At 41.3% G+C, this 20,091-nt stretch overlaps 1 long non-coding RNA gene across 5 annotated transcripts in view; it reads left to right on the top strand.

The window, feature by feature from the left end:
- Nucleotides 1-20,091, top strand: part of LOC122464921 — a 104,042-nt gene that overhangs the window by 45,078 nt on the left and 38,873 nt on the right. Inside the window, exon 3 of one of the 5 annotated variants that reach the window (XR_006289358.1) lies at nucleotides 14,776-16,042. The exons of 3 other annotated variants lie outside the window; for them this stretch is intronic. This is a non-coding gene — a long non-coding RNA (uncharacterized LOC122464921). Of the gene's footprint in view, nucleotides 1-3,425; nucleotides 3,530-14,775; nucleotides 16,043-20,091 lie in introns of those variants that run through there. One more of the 5 variants, XR_006289361.1, reaches the window with a different exon arrangement.

The following is a 20,091-nucleotide window of genomic DNA, read 5'->3' as shown; positions in this document are numbered from 1 at the left end:
ATTCCTAAATTGAGGGTTTTGTATCTTCTTTTACTTGCATGGACCTGAGCAATTATGGCATGGGGTGATTCGATATCTTTTTATACTTGTTGAATGGATTGTAATGGTTGTGAAAAATGCTGGCCTATGACAATCCTGGAAAATGAAATCCTCTATGCAGCATTAGTTCTGTTGCTTCCCATGGGTCTGATTCTCTTTTCACGCTACACCTTTTTGCATATGTAAGTAGGGTCTGAATGAATGCTTCCTTGACAGCTAGCAGGGAGGGAGAAAGACTTAGGGTGTGTTTATGTAAATACAGTTTGCTCCTGCTCTGCTTACATATTCAGCAGATAAAACGGTGTCAAAGTGATCAACTTTGGCTGGTGTTTGGTTACAAATCACCTTAGTACTGAATGCAGGGGTAGTGAAATATGGTTCCCAATGTTGTGATTATTGTAGCAATACAGGAAAGCCGGACTGTTCTTAACCTGTCCCAAACAATGGGGTCACCCTCAGTTGAAAGAACGTTGTTAAGCCAGGGGCTCGAATGCCAGAGCCCTGTGAAAGTAAGAGGGGTGGGGACAGATGTCCCAGACAGGAGGCTGAAAACCCTCACCAAGGGTCTTCCCTAGACTGATTTAATCTGCTCTTCCCTGCTGTTTAAAGAAAAGAGGTAAATAGGCTTCACTAGGAGCCTCATTGTTATTTTAATTGTTCAATCAGAGCTGAAACCAGTTGTGGTAGGACTGTGTTTCTGCCCTGCCTGTTAAGAGCTAAAAATCAATGAGAGCTGAAATCACTTGAGATGGGGCTGTGTTTCTGCCCTGCCTGATAAGAGCCAAAAATTAGTAAGAGACTGATGTGCAGAGGTCACAGCAGAGAGGCAGGTGGCCACAGAAGGTGACTGATAGCTGGCTGGTGAGGCAGAGTGGTGCAGCGTCTGGCCAGCAGAGCAGCTGGTGGAGAGGGGCGGCAGAGCAAGTAAAAAGCCTCTTTACCCCCTGCTCCACCCAGGATGGGAGACGAACTCTGCAGATGCACCTCTGCACTGTGGGTCTGCACTGATCAAGGACAGCAACTTTGAGTGGGGTGAAGAGAAGGGTCAGGCATGTGAAAGAGACCTGAGGGGAAAAGGACACTGCCCAACTTACTTGGGGGTGGGTCTTTTGCTCATGGTTTATGTTTATGAACCCTGTTTGCAGTGTTTTCTTGTATTAACACCGAGTTACTTCCCTCCTTTTATTAAAATGTTTCTTTTCTATACTCCGACTCTGTGCTTGCGAGTGGGGAAGAGGCGCCCAGGGGTAGTGTGTAATTTTCCCAGGTTACTGGGTGGGGGCTCGAGCCAGTTCTGTGTTGTATCGATGGAGAGGAACCCCTAGATATTGAACCTGGCCCTGGTTGCTGCTGGCTCCACCTGGCAGAAGGGTTACACGTAATTCAGGAATAAGTCCATTGAAGTCAATGGGTTTTTATATCTGTGAAACTAGTATAAGTGACAGGATAACCAGGTCATATGTAACTCTGCTATTTTGGAGGATTTTTACAACTTCAGAAGGAATGGCCTGGGATGGACACTTGTAATCTCAGGCCTAGGCAACCAGAAAGGTTTGTCTCAGTGCTCTAATAGAGGGACTTTAATTGGTTTCCATCATACGCATTTATATTGTAGGATTCTGTTCCATATAATCTCTGATTTAAAACTGGCTTTAACCTTTCTTAAACCATCTTTATGGACATTCTCTTTATATTCTCTCCTGAAATGGGTTTTCAGAGGTGTTGGGGAAAATGGCTGAGCAAAGTAAATGAGAGTGTCAAACTACATATCCTAGGTGATCGTATCCATGTGACAGAGATGAGAAACGTGTAACATGATATTTCTGGCCAAAACTGAGATGTGCTAATTACACCCCAAGAGCAAGATTCTGATCTCTGCTACACTGGAATTAACTGCTGTGGGCTTAGTCTGAATTGACAGTGGTTTAACCAAAATAAGAATCTGGTTCAGTGCCTCTGAGAAATAAACAAGCACTGCCTTTCTCAATTCTAAAAGATGTTTCAGCACGTAAAAATGGAATTCTAATCTTGCTCTCATATCTAGTTCAGCTGCTGACATAAAGATGTTTTCCTGAAGCTGATCTAATAGACAGCGAGCTTTGGTCAGAAGATCAGACTGTTTTAGTGTCTTGGCAGTGTCTGATAGTGGAAAACCAAGGACTTCTTACAGTAGTTACTTTTTTGACTCTGATGACCTTGACAATTTCACATCTGTCATCAGAAAAGGAAATCTAAGTTCTTAAACAGAGTGTTTAAAAGGTTCCTTGCCTTTGGAAAAGCAAACAGTTTCTGTGACACTCAGTCTGCTTGATTTAGTTTGGCAGCCAGCTTTAATGAAAGCTGCATTATGATTATACAAACTTTATATCCTGTAGTCATGGATAAAGCAGATCGTGTACAACAAAATAACCAAAAAACAAAACACTACTGCTGCTCTGCCCGCCCATCTAATGAAGAAAGTGATCAGTAATCAGAAGTATCAATATTAATTTAAGCAAGTGAAGTGTTTGTGTGGGGAGACTGACTCAGTGGCAGCAGGCAATGAAGAAGAACTTTAACTGGCTAGGAGGTAACAACAAATGGAACTGCCATTGCCTCTGCAGTAAGAAATATTCTGATGGTCCCATCTACCACTACATTAATTTCTTCTGTTCTTTCACATTGACTTTGGGCTGGTTGAATGGCAAGGAAATAGCATGACAATAAAGTATTTTTAGCAGCACTTTTGTCATGCAAGACTTTCACTGATATAAAATGTTTTGCACTGAATCAAATGATCTGATTTAGCCAAATTATTTCATTTTATTTGCTATATTCTTTTATCTCCCAGAATGTCCATTTTCTTCCTAAATCTTTTAACTCTGCCTGTGGAACAACAATAAGTTTTAAATATTTTTCTTTTGTATATTCTGATTAATTCTCCCTTTGCATCTCTCCTTCCCAGAGTCTTTCACATATTAATAATTATAATTCTGTCACTCCTGAATCTCCTTTTTAGCATGTTATAATGTGTGAAATGTTCAAGTTCAGTTCAGACCATCCAAATCCTCCCGAATTCTGGACCAGGGAATTGAATTTTTATGTAAATCCATGTACTGGATTTCAAGTTTTATACATTTGTCATACTTTAATGTATTCTTCAACCATCTGTACAATTACAGGGACTAACAAAGCACAGTTGTCCGAATAACTCTGGGATATTCTTAGAGCTAAAACAAGAATCACTGATGAAAAAAGAGTAGAGAATTGGGCCTCTAGAGTAAAATTAATATTTAATACTAGAAAAATGTGTGTCTGTTTAGGAAATGCCAGAATTTAGGTTATTCAGGCAACCTTCATTCTACCCTTGGTGTATATGTGTTATGATTGCATATTTTCTTCCTCAGGATCCCTGCTTTATTCACTGCACAGGACGGAGAGTGCCCAAGGACTGAGACAGCTATTTGAAATGTGTTCTTAGGCTTTGTCTACGCTGCCTCGCTTTTAGTGACACGGCTGTGCTGCCACAGCCTCCTGTTTGTACTGCCAAATGGGATGCTGCCAACAAAGAGCTATTCACACTGACGCTTTTTGTCAGTAAAACTTTTTTTTTGAACACCCCTGAACAACAAAAGTTTTGTCAACAAAGTTCTGGTGTAGACAAAGCCTTAGTTGTCCAGTGTGTGGCTCCTGCTTTATTCACTGCATATAATCTAAATGCTGCACTAAATAATGAATTATTCATTCCTAATGGAGCTTATCGTCGTAGTAGGAGTGTCTTAGAAAACTGTACTAATCTGTATGTCCTCTATGAGATAAAAATATTATTTCACAAATTAAGACAGACCTGACTGGGGCCACACAGCAAATGAGTAGCACAGCTAGGACTGAACTTGGGATCTACTGACTCCCTAACCATGTGCATTCCCCCAGACAATATTGCTCCTGGTAGAGGTGCTGAGTCCCTGGTTGACTTCAAGTGTGGTTTTGAGTGCTCCGCACTGCTACATGGCCTCAGGTCAAGCGCCCAGGCATTGAGGCTATCTGCCAAAAGTTTGGTTTTAAGTGATTTGCCAAGCATCACATAGGTAGATTGTGGCAAAAGCAGGGACTGACCCCCTCCCCCCCCACACACACTTATTTCAGAATAACTTTGTATAGCTATATCGGTTTAACTGGTAAAGCTTTCCCATGTACACAAGTCCAAAGTTAGATGGGCTTTTTTCTTAATTTACAGGAACACAACAGAACCAACTGACATTCTCAGCTAGGACATTCACCTGTCTATAACCACAGTAATTATTTGCTTTTCTTTCTGTAGACCCCTTCCTTATTCCCCCTGTATCTTTCAACTTCCAGAGCAAATGAGGCATAGATTCTACAACCTGCTTCATTTGTGACCTTGCTCTAATTCTTTACCTTATGCCCTCCATCCATTCACTGAATGACGCATGGGTGCTCTGGGTTAAAAGAGTATGAGATCATGTAATACATATGCACAAGGAGGTGAATCAAGATTACACAGACTGTTACCCAGGGTTTTCAGAACCCAATCAGTAGTAACTTAACTATTTCTCTCTAGGCAGTGTGAGGGGAAAAAATCAATGGGGACACAGCTCGTCCATCTGATAAATGATTGGCACAAACAAAAGTGCTTTTACCTAAAACTGGTTTTTGATTAGGTCTCAAACACACACACACATACACACATGTAGAAGTAGGTTCAGAGCATCCTAAACCTTTATATTTACCAAAGTTTAAAATGATTTTGAGGAATCAGCAGCCAGGCTTCCGGGGGCCCTCCTTCCATCCAGAGGCTGTCCGATCCTTGCCCAAAGAAAAGCTTCCCCAGACTGCTCCAAAGCACACTTTCTAACTTAACACTTCATAGATTTTCTCCAAACAAAGCACATAACTTATAATAGCCCCTAACAGAAGAACAATTTACCTAGCAACAGCCAATAACAATTCACTATTCTCCTTATTGGCAAAGCAGCTTCAGGAAAAAAAACCCTTATAAACAGACAACCAAAATCAAGGTCAGTTTTCCACGTTCCATACCCCCACCCCATCAATCTGTCCTTTCACTTTGTCTGTCCCATTCAGTAAAACTGATGCTTGTAGCGGTTTTTCTTCTGTCTGCCTAAGCAAAGCCAAATTATTCCTATGTGGTGTCCTCTCTTCCAGTTTATGGAAGCTAAGTGCACAAGATGGCTGCAAATTATGTCAAATACAGTTCTCTCACAACAAGACAACCCAAATTCTGGCATTTCAGAAACTTTACTTCATAACAGATAATATTCTTTTAACATAGAAAATTAAACACACAAAGGTGTTTACAATGAGAGAGAGAAAACAAACTGCATCTTGCACAGGAATACCACCCACCACCCTCACCTGTGCTTTTCTTTAATGACTAGTTACTATGAAAACAGCAGAGAGCTTTTGTGCAAACTTTATCGGCAAACACATTAATATAACTTTAAATTTTCTGTCAACAGTAAATGAAATAAAGCATTTGCTAAACCACACCATAAAGCAGCCATACTGGTAGCCATAAACCTATTTTATTGCCCAGTGTATATCCTATTTTTCTGTCATTTCACTTAGTTTATATCCACCCACCATAAAAATGCAGGTTAGAATTGCCGTGTTTCATAGTTTCTCTACCATAGCAACCCATCTAAAGGACTTTACATTTGATAGAACTACAGGTGCCTAGATGAACAGCTCCCATTAATCAGAGATAAACACACATACTAAAGGGTAAAGCAATTCCTTATGTTAGATATACTTACTATTTGAGGCTGTTTAAATAATTTTTTGTGAGCAAATTATCCAATAAAATTTAGTTCTTTTTTCTTCCTCTTTGCCAACTGCTCTTGTTTTCTGCACATGTGTTCTTTAATCATAAGTATTCAACAAGTTGCTTATATGGACAATTTTCAGTCTGTGGGTTGTTCACAAAATGTTTACTTCTATCCATGATATACTATTTGGCAGTCAGTACAGTATTATTTGCCCTTTTTTTCCTCCCAGCTTCCTGATTGGATGCCACGTTTTATAAAAAGAGGAGAATACTAAATAGCAAATGTTCATGTTCTCACTTGCATACCATTATCCACATGCCAATATGAATTTGTGTGGTGAATAGACATTCATCCAGGAATCAAAAAATCACACGAATGTTTATGATTATCAAATAAAATGTGGCACAAGGACTGTTTTTGTAGCATCAACAGTGGACAAATGCATATTAACTAGAGATAGAGGAGCCTCAGTATATTCAGAGATCTTTATGGTATGGTTTAGCAAACACTTTATTTCATATAGCTTTTCCAGAAATGTTTTATTATAAATATTAACTCAAGAAACAGCTTTTCAAAGGTTTAATTACATTAAAAATGGCATAAGCAGCTGAGGATATGTCAACTTAAAAGGAAAAAGAGACTTTAAAAAATCCTGCTTAGCAGAATGCATTTTTAGCTTTGTACTTCAGGTACACGACTGGAAGTTAGTTATGTTTCAGATTTCACCAAAGACTTCCTGGGTGACCTTGGGTAAATCATACAGATAACTAGATCTGGGTACTACTCTTCACTCTGACTACTATTATCTGACTTCATGATTAGCCCTCTTGAAGTTAAAGGGACACGTTGTAGCACAAAATACTACCCAATGTGAATAGAACTGGCAGCAGACATTTTGATGGAACCATATTCTGTTGCAATATGTAGTTCTGTCAGAATCAAAATACTTCACAAAATTAAGTTGATTTTACTGAAAGTTTAATTTGGAAGAAAAGCAGAAAAATATCAAGCGTCAAAACATCTCTTTAGACATTTTTGGAATGCAGTATCTTGATTTTTTTCTTGAAACTACTTCTCTTTTTTTAAATTTTGTATTATATTATAATATAAATATAGAAGTCAAAATCAAAACAATGTTTAGATTGCCCCAAAACATTTTTTAGGAATTTTCTTTTGTGGAGAATCTCTACTTCCTTTGGGAAATGGAACACTCTTCCTCAGTACAGCTTTAAAAAGGAATAAGTCTGGCAGACTTTGAGTCTAATCTTTGGGCCTGAGTTCCTTATCTATAAACACAGATGTTTAGCATAGCTCAAAGTGGTGTTGAGGCCTAATTAATAATTATAAAACACTGAGATCATTGGCTGAATGTTACTATAGAACTATAAGGTAGTATTGACCTATCTTAAAGTAGCAAGTATGAATTTTTCTGTTTCAATATCTAAAACTGCATACAAATTGTTTTTTGTTAGCTACAGTATAAAAACTCTAGTAAAACACCTTTCAAAATGCAAATGTCTATCTTGTAAGCTACCTCCCTCTGAGACAAACATGCAGGAACTAGGAATTTATCGCATATCCTTGGTGTGAAGCACATGTCCAGGTTATTAATCTCAGTCCAGCATTAGGAAATAAACAGCGAATGTGGAATGCTGCCTCTGAAGCCAAAGAGAGCAGCACCTCTGCACTTAATCATCTTCCATTTTAAAAATCTCTTATTTTCATTGCTTTTGGCTTTTAATTTTGGTTTTTACATTCCTTTCTGTTTTGCTTAATTGTTCTGATTCTCAATTAAGCAGAGATTGTGAATAATGTTGAATTATTCCCTATTGTCCAATGATTTATTTTATATAAACCAATGTCTGCTAGGGATCTGATCCAAGAGAAATTAGTCACACTCGCATTTGGCCTATCCAAACAACGAAACTGGAGAGGAGGTTAGTCCTGATCCTCGGTGTGAAAGCTCTTTCTGGTGACAATGAAATGCCTATATTTTCTCTCTTCCTTTCCCAGTGGTGCAGTCCACAGCTCCCCCACACAATAACAATTGGTTCTTCAAAGTGGTGAAAACCCTGAAATCCTTACTTAAATCCAGTGGGCATTTTGTCTGATTAGGGTCTGCATAAAAAGTGAGGGACAGATTGTCTCAGCTTTCAAGTGTGCAAGGTCAGGGCTCCAGAAGCCCTTCTACTGCAGTGTCCCTTTAAGCAGCACACTTGAATTCCCTAAGTATAGGGACTGCTCTTTGGCAGCTCACCTTGGAGTGCACGAAACCCCAAAGGTGATGGGGAGGAGGTATGGCATCAAACCAACCCACTCAGCATCAGCCATGGAGTCAAGATAGAATCCCCTGTGGCACTTCCAGAGAAGCAGTGTAATTCTGCACTGCTCACAGCATGGGTGATGCTTGTACAGCATGACTGGGTCCTGAGTAAGAGTTTCAGGATTTGGCTTGCTGATATGCCTGAGGATACAGCTGATGTCCTAATGAAGGAATGGATTATTTTCTAGCTCACTGTACATCGATATTCAAGTTCAAGGGGAAAATATTTTTTGTTTTTTTTCCCCTGGCCATGATGGAGTTCATTTACCCCTCTCAGGAGATTGTTAACCCAGTCCTGTCAAAAGACTCTTATCCTTGCCTCATTCTTCTGAAGAGCACACCTTGAATTATCCTGGAACCTATTGCTGTGTGTACAAAGAGAATACAATGGCCTTTTGCACACTAGCACAATTGTATGTGTTTATAAGTAATGAGAGAGGCTAAGAGAATAAAAAGCTATTAAAAAGATCTTGATGTAGGAGGAGAGCCCAGAGCAGTGGCAGCACGGCAGATAATAGGGACACGGGAGAGGGAGCTGTTCAAAAGAGCTGTAAAAGTTTCCCTCTTACTCGTTTTATGGCTGTGTTAAATATCTCAGCTGGTCTTGTTCTTCTGTTTGCCTTTATCTGTGCATTAATCTTTTTAGGATGTTGGTAGTTTAGTGCCTAATCATAGCCCTGAGATCTATGCAGATCATGGCTTTCTGCATGGAAGAACTGCTCAGCTGCTTCTGCAGCAGCATTCCCCTGTGCACTGTGCCAGAGTCTTTGTTGGGCCAGAAGGAAGAGACAGACAGTCAAGGGTTAGGGTCAGGAGAGGCGTACAGCATCTCCCTCATTGGTCCTGCAGTGCTTAGTGTATTGTGGCCCACTCTGCCTCTGCAGTGGGGATCCCTGTTAAGGGTGGGTCACTAAAGCAGGTGTCTTCAGAATCCATGTTGGCAGAGCCTCCCCGCCCTTGGAGCCAAGTTGCCATGGAGGGGATGCAAATGGAGCACCTTCCCGATCTTCATGGGCCAAGGAACTGGAAAACTGCCCTCAAACTTACCGACCCATTCCGTTGCTCCATCATTTGTTTTGGAAATGAGGGTGAGCAACATAAGAGAATTGAACATGCAGTTAATAAAGATCATCTCACCCATGCCTTTGTTCATTAATACCCCATATTTAAAGGTATACCCGTATTTTCACAAGGGGCAGGTATCATGTAGAGCTGGTCAGAATTTTCCAGCCAAACATGGTTACACTGGAAAACTCTGATTCGTTGAAGCAAAATGTTTCACCGAATCTATTACAGATTTGACAAAACCTTCATCGAAGCAAATGGAAACTGCTGGTGTTCGGGTAGGGAACCTCCCAGTTCTCAGATTCCCAGGTACAGCCAGGGCTCTGGGGGCGCTGGCAGGCTCCTGGTTCCACAACTGCAGGCCTAGGATTCCTTGCTGCAGGGGGGACTCTGGGAGCTGGCAGAGTACCTGCTTTCAGAATGAAAGCAAATTGCAAAATAGCAATATTCCTTGCAAACAACACGTCACCCCCCCCCCACCACACACACACACACAGCCCACCCTACTTTTGGCTGGCTCTAGTGTGACTTCAATTAAAACACAGTTATGGCCGTAGAAGAGGAGGCAAGGTAAAGACTGTCTCAATCTATTCCTAGCCCTTATATGGAAAAGTCAGCTCACCTTTATACCTAGCCATTCAGTCTCCACAAGCCAACCTTCATGCAGTGGTTTATTATATCTATTTTCTAAAATGATACTCCACTTTTCTGCACATGCATTACTCATAAATGTAGCTGGGAATACTCACAATGTGTCCCATACAGCAATGTTCACTGCTTTAGACAGCACCTTTTAATCTTCAGCCTCTGCCAGTTCTTGTTTGTTTGCTCTATAATTGAGACACGTCTGTGTATTACAAAATGTATTTTATAGTTGTGCCTTGGCAAAGAACTAGTGGACTTCAACAAATCCAAAGGAAGTACTTTTTTTAAACAAATATTTTCAACTGATAGCACATGTGTACCATTTACCTATCTCTGCATGTATTTACAAGGTTGTAAGCCAACCTGTGGCCTCATGAGAAATTGCCTAAGATCTTGCCAAGGTTACACCACTATAGCAAGTTACCAGTGTAAAGGAAGTTGTGCTGGAATAGATCTGGTTATTCTTATTATAATGAAATATCATAGGTTTCAGAGTAACAGCCGTGTTAGTCTGTATTCGCAAAAAAAAAAAAGGAGTACTTGTGGCACCTTAGAGACTAACCAATTTATTTGAGCGTAAGCTTTCGTGAGCTACAGCTCACTTCATCTGATGCATACTGTGAAAAATACAGAAGATATTTTTATACACACAAAGCATGAAAAAATACCTCCCCCCACCCCACTCTCCTGCTGGTAATAGCTTATCTAAAGTGATCACTCTCCTTACAATGTGTATGATAATCAAGGTGGGCCATTTCCAGCACAAATCCAGGTTTAACAAGAACGTCTGAGGGGGGCAGGGGGCGTAGGAAAAAGCAAGGGGAAATAGGTTACCTTGCATAATGACTTAACCACTCCCAGTCTCTATTCAAGCCTATTTCCCCTTGTTTTTTCCTACCCCCCCGCCCCCAGACGTTCTTGTTAAACCCTGGATTTGTGCTGGAAATGGCCCACCTTGATTATCATACACATTGTAAGGAGAGTGATCACTTTAGATAAGCTATTACCAGCAGGAGAGTGGGGTGGGGGGAGGTATTTCTTCATGCTTTGTGTGTATAAAAAGATCTTCTACACTTTCCACAGTATGGATCGGATGAAGTGAGCTGTAGCTTACGAAAGCTTATGCTCAAATAAATTGGTTAGTCTCTAAGGTGCCACAAGTACTCCTTTTCTTTTTTTAATGAAATATCATAGAATATTAGGGTTGTAAGAGACTTCAGAGGGTCATCTAGTCCAACCCCCTGCTCAAAGCACGACGAACATCAACTAAATCATCCCAGCCAGGGCTTTGTCAACCTGGGCTTTAAAAACCTCTAAGGAAAGAGATTCCACCACCTCCCGAGGTAACCAATTCCAGTGCTTCATCTCCTAGTGAAATAGTGTTTCCTAATATCCAACCTACACCTCCCCCACTGCAACTTGAGACCACCACTTCTTGTTCTGTCATCTGCCACCACTGAGAACAGCCTAGCTCCACCCCCCTTAAGGTTAAAGGTTGCTATCCAATCACCCCTCATTCTTTTCTTCTGCAGACTTAATAAGCCCAGTTCCCTCAGCCTCTCCTCGTAAGTCATGTGCCCCAGCCCTCTAATAATTTTCATTGCCATCCGCTGAATTCTCCCCATTTTGTCAACATCCTTTCTGTAGTGGGGGGGCCCAAAACTGGATGCAATACTCCAGATGTGGCCTCACCAGTGCCAAATAGAGGGAAATAGTCACTTCCCTTGATCTGCTGGCAATGCTCCTAATAATGCAGCCCAATATGCTGTTAGCCTTCTTGGCAACAAGGGCACACTGCTGACTCATATCCAGCTTCTTGTCCACTGTAATCCCCAGGTTCTTTTCTGCAGAACTGCCGCTTAGCCAGTTGGTCCCCAGCCTGTAGCGGTGCATGGGATTCTTCCATCCTAAGTGCAGGACTCTACATTTGTCCTTGTTGAACCTCATCAGATTTCTTTTGGCCCAATCCTCCAATTTGTCTAGGTCACTCTGGACCCTATCCCTACCCTCCAGAGTATCTACTTCTCCCCCCAAATTAGTGTCATCTGCGAACTTGCTGAGAATGCAATCCATCCCATCATCCAGATCAATAATGAAGATGTTGAACAAAACCAGCCCCAGGATCATTCCCTGGGGCACTCTGCTTGATACTGGCTGCCAACTAGACATCAAGCCGCTGATCACTCCCCGTTGAGCCCAACGACGAAGCCAGCTTTCTATCCACCTTATAGTCCATTCATCCAAACCATAGTTTAACTTCCTGGCAAGAATACTGTGGGAGACCATATCAAAAGTTTCTAATTTGACTCATTCTGCCCTTTGTCTGTACAAGTGGGATTTTTTATTACTCTCCCTCCTCCCCACACACTTCATTTTGGGATTTGCTTTTTATTCCCTGTTATAAAGAGGAGTTTTGTGTGGCCTTTGAAACTTCCCACAAGCATGATAACTAGTCATATAGTAACTTTTTGTTGATGTTCATGGCCCCACTAAACAAAAATTGTGCACATTTTTCTCTTAAACCTCTAAAAATATGTTCAGACGTACAACTGACTCACCTATTCAAAGTGGGATGGGACATGGGTTACCAAACTATATTGTTTCACAGGCACTTGTTGGAATATTAAGTTTGACTCTGGGCTCACTAGCCTATTATTAAACCTCTCTTGTCTGTAATGTTGTAATGTGTTTCAGTTCTGGTGCTACTTCAAAAAATGTGTTACCTTAATGTGTTAATTGCACATCCTCCTTATCACAGCCAAACAGGGCTGTGTTCAAATTGCAGGCTGATGCCTAAGGGATGTCCTTGTGGTAAGCACTACAGCACCACTGTGAAGTCAATTGTGACATTTCTTAAAGTCATATGAGTCAAAGGGATGAGGCCTAACTGAATGGATATGGGTATGATAGAGAAGAGGTATGTGGCACTGATTATCTTGATTGGTCAACAGATGTCTCCAGTCACCTCTACTGTTCCAAGGGTGACAAACAATCATGGAGAGGCTGTAGCTTCCTCTTAGAAAGAGCCACAACTAACTCCTATTCCATAATACCCTATATTTTACTATCCTGTAGCTTTGATTTGAAAAATGGATTAATCCTGAAAATGGCCAGATTGACTATGAGGGCCAATGAGAATGTATGCTTGTTTATTTCTTCAAATTTTGAAGAAAACCTTTCCATGATTTTTGAGCTTCAGGTCATTTAAAGTATCTTGATGTGAAAGATTGACTGTCTAAAGTTTCTTGTGTTTTACAGTAGCATCAACAGGGCCTGCCTCCATTGTGTTAAGAACTGTACAAATGCATAACTAAAGACAGAGCCCATACCTTTGTCTGCCTCTAGCTCAAAAATAATCTACATCTTCAAACTGTTAGTGAGTTGAATCTCCTTGAAATATCATATGCCAACTGGATTTGGCAGAAAAAATCATTCTAATTGAAGTTAATAAATTTTGGCGCACAAAGTGCATTCAAGGTAGAGTGGCCCATTAACACCTCTTCAGTCATTGGACAAAAACAGGGGGTTAGCGGGTTACAGATTGTTGTCATAAAACCATAAATCCAGTGTGTCTGTTCAGTCCATTATTTTTAGCATTTAGCAGAATTATGAATTTAAGCTCCAAGGTTCATCTTTTGAAAATGTTAGTGCAGGTTTCCTTTGAGGATGGGGACTGATAGGTCAGCTGTAGAGTGATTGCTTTGTGAAAAGCGTCCACTCATCAGTGATAGAATGTTTTTGTCTTTTATCATTTTCCTGTGAGAGTTCATTCGAGAGCGTAGTGATTGTCTGGTTTCACCCACATAGCTGTTGTTGGGACATGTATTGCAATGGCTTATGCCTGGGGCAGGGAGTTGCGGTATGGGAAGCCTGCCTGAGCCTCGGACCCCCAATGTGCTGCTGACAGGACTATTAATGGCCTGGTTGGTAGTGCTGACAAGTGCTGACTGTTGAAAACTGGACACCTGGCACCTGCAATCTTAGGCAAACATCTTGGTTTCTCTTCAGTTTTGCCACCTCTAAAATTAGGATAATGAGCCAGATGCACCACACAGGGCCCTTGGGAGTATAACTTGCACCATCTTTTACACGCTGGCACATATCTGCTTGAGGGGTTTTTAACTCCCACAATCGTTCTGTCATCGTCAAAGATGGTGGTGACAGAACTATCATTGGGAATGAAGGGGAGGAGAAGGAACAAGGACAGGAACCAGCAAAGGAGGGCAGCTTTACATTCCAGCAGTGGAATTTATAGGAAATTTAATGGAAGAGGTTGAAGACAAGATGTGGAGAATCAGCACTGTTCCTGGGTAGTTCCCCCAGGCCGGTCTTGCCCACTTCGTGGGCTAGGCTGGCTGGCCGGCCCAGATTACCTCAGCAAAACTGGGATTTCAAAGGACACGCACCACTGGCACTCCACTCCTAGCACTGGGAACCCAGAGTCTGAACCTTGGTCTACACTAGGGTGGGGGATCAATCTAAGTTACACAACTTCAGCTACGTGAATAACGTAGTTGAAGTCAACGTACTTAGATCGACTTACCGTGGTGTCTTCATCATGGTGGGTTGACTGCTGCCACTCCCCCGTCGACTCCGCCCACGCCTCTCAGGGCGGTAGAGTACAGGAGACGATGGGAGAGGACTCGGGGATCGATTTATCGTGTCTAGACTACATGCAATAAATCGACCCCCACTGGATGGATCACTGCCCACCAATCTGGCGGGTAGTCTCGACGTACTCTGAGTTCAACCCATGAATTAGGCCAAATGATGCCTGCTTAAATACTAAACAGTGGTGGTGGGAGGGTCAGCTAGTTGATATTGGTAAAGACTTGGAAGATGAAAATCATTGCATAAATGCTAAATATAGTTAACGGTGGTGAATTGTTGTTTTTATTTTATTTTATTTTACAGATGAGCCCTAGTGAACCTTGTGTTCCTCTTCAGAAAGCATTAAAAAGAAAAAATGTTGATCAAAACCAAACTAGCATCGTGTTTGAATCTGTATCTTTCTATCGGAAAGTGCAGCAGGATTCATCATCGCTTATTTAAATAATGAAAAGCAAAAGTGTTTGTGTATGTATGAGAGAGAGAGAAGTAATGAGAAGATAAGTAAGTGACTGTTCAAGCTTCATGAAGATTTAGATTAGTCTCATTGGGAACAGCATATACATTAATGACACCGCTAACTAATACCTCTCACATTTGAAGAGATGCATACTCATCTGGAAAAGCAGTAGAACTCATTTTTGAGTGAAAAGCTTCATGGACTAAAGAAAAGTCAAATCAAAATAGCAAATAAACTTCCTCAGGGAAGGAATCTTATGATAAAACGCTCTGCATTGGGATTTAGCTTTGCCCGAGGCTTCCTTTGTCACTTTAGGAAGGTCATTTAGGGTTGAATCAATGCCCATGGAAGTTGATGGGTATCTTTCCATTTATATTGATGGGTTTTGAATCAGGCCCACAATCTCTCCCTGCCTCAATTGCCCATCTATAAATCAGGTTCATACTTCTTTCCTATCTCATGACGATGTTGTGAGGATAAGTTCAGTAGTATATCTGAGGTGCTTGGATACTACAGTGATGAGGGCCATAAAAAAACAACCTGGGTTCATTTCAATAATACTCAAACTGAGAAAGGTGATTGGTATTCTGAACAGCATACAAATCATGTGGCTTACTGTTGCTGTTTTGATCATGACAATGCATTGCAACTCTCAGAAATGCATTTGAATTCTGCTAGAGCCAGAAGATGTGCCAAGCTCAGATGAAATCTGTTCCTTCCCAGCCTTAGAATTGTAGTTAGTTTCTTTAACAGTTCTGCGGTTGATGTAAACATTTTGACAGAAAAGACTTAGTCTTAGACTGCAGTCACCACCATCTGAGAATAAATGTACTGTGACTTGGAACACAAGATACAATTTTCTTTGCATAGAGGCAAAACGAAGTGATGACAGCGTTCACAAAACTTATTCTCCTCCTGAAATTGCATTTTGACCTTGCCTTTCAATGGGAGTCTTTCAAAAAGTTAAACGTGACAGTGCAAGAAGTGTCATAGACTTTTTGGTCTGTATACTGACAATCACAATACTATAGTCTCCTGTTCCTCCTTTACTTCCTTTCTGTTCATGAGAATATTAAAAAGAGATTCCTGGGATCTCCAGGCCATTAAGTTCAATTGTGATATGAAGCTCTATATTTTCAAGCTACTGTGCATCCTTTTCTTCAGATTCTTTCCTGACATAATGGCATTGCACATTCTACCACAGGAATAGCTATTTAGGACCTGATGAGAGCTTCAATGGGAGCTATGAGTGCTGAGTACCCTTCAGGATGAGGCCAGGAGCTGTTGAATCAAAAAGTTAATGTTGCCAACAGTGTGCTGCACTTCTGCTAGCCTTGTTGAAAGTGCTCAAAGCAGCCTGTATATAGGTGACTTTTTAGCCAGATATCTGCTAGAGAGGAATTTTCAAAGGGCCTTGCATGGAGGACCCCCATAGGGATTTATGTGTGCAGAAAACAAAGATTTTTCAAACTGGAATGTGGGTGATGCTAGTTCTTGAAATAGAACTGAGTTCCCAACCTGTCTGGGCACTTAGGCTCAGTTGGTGCCAACTCCCCAGAGCAATGAACTCCCACTTGAGTCTAAAAATGGGCACCCAAATGGCTATTTGCACCTTTTTTTGGTGAAGCTCATAACAAAATACATTGGGACAAAACAAATTGCATTACAAAGTCACAAGCAGGTCTAGATTTTCAAGGGAACATTGTATTCCAATGTTGTCTTCTAATTAAGGGTAGGATACTCAAAAGTGTGCAAGTGCTCTAACTGCAGTCATTAGTACAGCTTCCAGTGAAGTAAATGAGAGCAGATTTAGGTCAAAATTTTTTCAAAATCTCTTCCGAAGATTGTAATCATTCAGTTTATGTGACAGATAAACCAAATCTTCATATTATTAATTGCCAATTCTTATTTCCTTTTAGCATGGGTATGTAAAACAATGTACAAAAAAAGTACAGGCCAAGCACACTATGTGTGTTTAGCCACAGTTATATAATAATTCCTTTTAAAGTAGTATAAATAAAAGGTTGTGCTCCCACACATCATTGTGAGCTCTTTGTGACATTTAGATTGCATTCACACAGAGCAGGAACTTAGCACTGCAAATGTAAAGCACCGAAATATGGTGTGTTAATACATTTGCATCCCACAATAAGGTCATCTATATGCCTGGTAGCAGACTCAGGAAATAACAAGCAGGCCAAGCAGATTGCATTACAGAGCTGGATTATTCTAAATTAAACCACACGAACTATGGCCTGACAGAATGAAGCGTAACACTAAAACCTTACAATAGGTACGAAATATGGAGTTCAGGTTATACTCCATCTTTATCCAATGCTACTATGCACGTATATTACAAAATGTAGTGGGCCATATCCTCAACAGGTGTAAATCAGCATTGTTCCACTGAAATGAATAGATTATACCAATTGAAACAAGCAGAGATTTGGTCCACAGTATAAAATAAGTGTAGTCACTGTAAGGAGATCCATGAAATGCCTAGACTATATAAAAGGTAGGTTAAAGACAAATGTAAAATGCTATTGAGGAAATTAACTAGCCATGGAGTAAAAGTAAAGTACCCTCGTGAATTAGAACTAGCTAAGAAACAAACAACAAGAAATTAAAGATAAGATTAAATAGTTTATTTTCAACATGGCAAAAAAGTTAACAGTGGGGTGTCCCAAATATTTGTAGTAGGACTGGAACCACTTAATGTATGAATTAATAGTCTGGAAAAGTTCAGCGGTGTGGTGAGAATCTATTGATGACATATTTATTTAGTATAGTCAAGACTATACTGGAGAAAACTGTAAGGAACTCCAAAATCAGATGAATGAGCAATATAATAGCAGATGAAATTCAATAGCTACAAATTAAGGCACGTTGGGATGAATAATTTGAACTATTTAAACATGTTGGTGGAATGCTGTATTATGGGGAATATGCTGGCATAGCTATGTTGCTGTAGCTATACTGGCATAACCCCTTAGTGTAACATAAGAACGGTCATACTGGGTCAGACCAATGGTCCATCTCCCAGTGTTCTGTCTTCTGACAGTGGCTAATGCCAGGTGCCCCAGAGGGTGTTAGAGGGCTTTCCCTTCACCCTCTCCCCTGGTTCTTGTCACGCAGACAGAGAGCAAACGACCAGAAGTCCAAAGTGGAGGCAATGCAATGTTTATTGGGGTTAGCTTCCAGCAAGCATGTGTCCGGAACTCTGACGCCACAGAGCCATGTTTTCCAGTGTTCCCACTCCCACCTCCTCAACAGCATAATTATACCTGAAGTGCACGCCCACAGTCCCACCCCTTACAATTTACAGTCATGTTCCATTCTGGGGGGTTGTCAGGCTGGGGTCTTCATTTCCACCCCTTTTGTACCCCATGGGAGGGGTAAGCGTTGAGGTTGTACTTTGGTCAGGGGCAGGCATTTCTCTGGTCTTTTAGTGTTTTACCTTCCCACCCCCAATCCCTACTTGTCCCTTGTTAGGATATAGATATTCAGGCCTGTCTGTAAAGGCCTGTACTTTAAGAATTTAGGGGTATTCTTATCACTTGGCTAGTTCTAGAGGTATAAAAGAAAGAATCAAAATCACTGTCTGCTGGTGTAAGGGCCTTCTCTTACTGTGACAGTTTGAGGCCCTGTTCTTAGGCTAAGGCCTTTGGCTAAGCAGCAGAGGCAGCCATAAACCAGGAAGCGAACAGTCACATCCTCACATTCCAAACTAGTCACATTGAAAGAAGGTGCTATTGGGCTGTTAGGAATACAATCCTGTCCTGATAATTCCTATCACCTCCAGAGAAAGGGAAGTGCCTAGAAAATGTAAAAGGAAACTTAGTTTGATAGCATCCTGTCTGGCAAGAACTCACTTATCAATAGCTGGGATGTGAAATCCTCACTTCTGTATTGTTTTGTCATTAGAGTTCCCACTTTGCTATTGTTTGTCTGTATAATCTCTGTCTGGTTCTGTGATTGTTCCTGTCTGCTGTATAATTAATTTTGCTGGGTGTAATCTAATTAAGGTGGTGGGATATAATTGGTTAGCTAATCATGTTACAATATGTTAGGATTGGTTAGTTAAATTTCAGTAGAATGATTGGTTAAGGTATAGCTAAGAATATTACTATATAAATTAGGGGCAAACAGGAAGTAAGTTGGGATTCGAAAATAAGGAAAAAGGAACTTGTATTTAAGCTTGATGGAAGTTCACCCCAATAAACATCGAATTGTTTGCACCTTCGGACTTCGGGTATTGTTGCTCTCTGTTCATGCGAGAAGGACCAGGGAAGTGGGAGAGTGAAGGAATAAGCTCTCTAACATCCACGACCATTTGTGAAAGTACCACCCCCAACCCTACATCAGAGGCATCGGTTTGTAGGATAAACTCCTTCCCCCAGTCTGGGGCCACGAGTATGGGGTCAGTGCAGAGGGCCATCCGTAGATCTGAAAAAGCATCTTCAGCCATGGTCATCCATCTTACTATGTCTGGGCCTCGAGCTTTCATTAGGTCCATTAATGGGCATGCCCTGGTGGCAAAGTGGGGAATGAACTGTCTATAGTACCCCACTAGTCCCAGGAATGCCCTGACCTGTTTTTTTCAGAGTGGTCAGGGCCACTTCTGTATAGCTTCTACCTTGTTGAGTTGGGGCCTCACCACGCCTCTCCCCACTATATATCTAAGGTATTTGGCTTCAGCTAGCCCGAGCAAACATTTGGAGGGGTTTGCCATCAGCCCCGCCTTCCCCAGGGTATCCAGCACTGCCTCCACCTTCTCCAAGTGTGTCTCCCAGTCTGGGCTATATATGATAACGTCGTCAAGGTAGGCTGCCGTGTGCTTGCCAGGTGGTCACAACAGTTTGTCCATGAGCCTTTGGAAAGTAGCGGGCGCCCCATGCAACCCAAAGGGGAGGACAGTATGCTGATATAGTCCCTCTGGAGTTGCAAAGGCCATCTTCTCTTTGTCGGCCTTGGCCAGGGGGATCTGCCAATAGCCCTTGGTCAGGTCAACGGTAGATATAAACCGTGCTTTTTCCAATCTGTCAATTAGCGCATCTATCTGGGGTATAGGGTACGCATCAAACTGGGACACCTCATTCAGCTTTCGGAAGTCATTGCAGAACTTCACGCTGCTATCCAGCTTAGGCACTAAAACCACTGGA

Source organism: Chelonia mydas, chromosome 3, assembly GCF_015237465.2.
Source record: "Chelonia mydas isolate rCheMyd1 chromosome 3, rCheMyd1.pri.v2, whole genome shotgun sequence".
Classification (NCBI taxonomy): domain Eukaryota; kingdom Metazoa; phylum Chordata; order Testudines; family Cheloniidae; genus Chelonia; species Chelonia mydas.
Note: the sequence above shows the minus strand (reverse complement) of the source record. Positions and strands in the feature narration are given on the sequence as shown.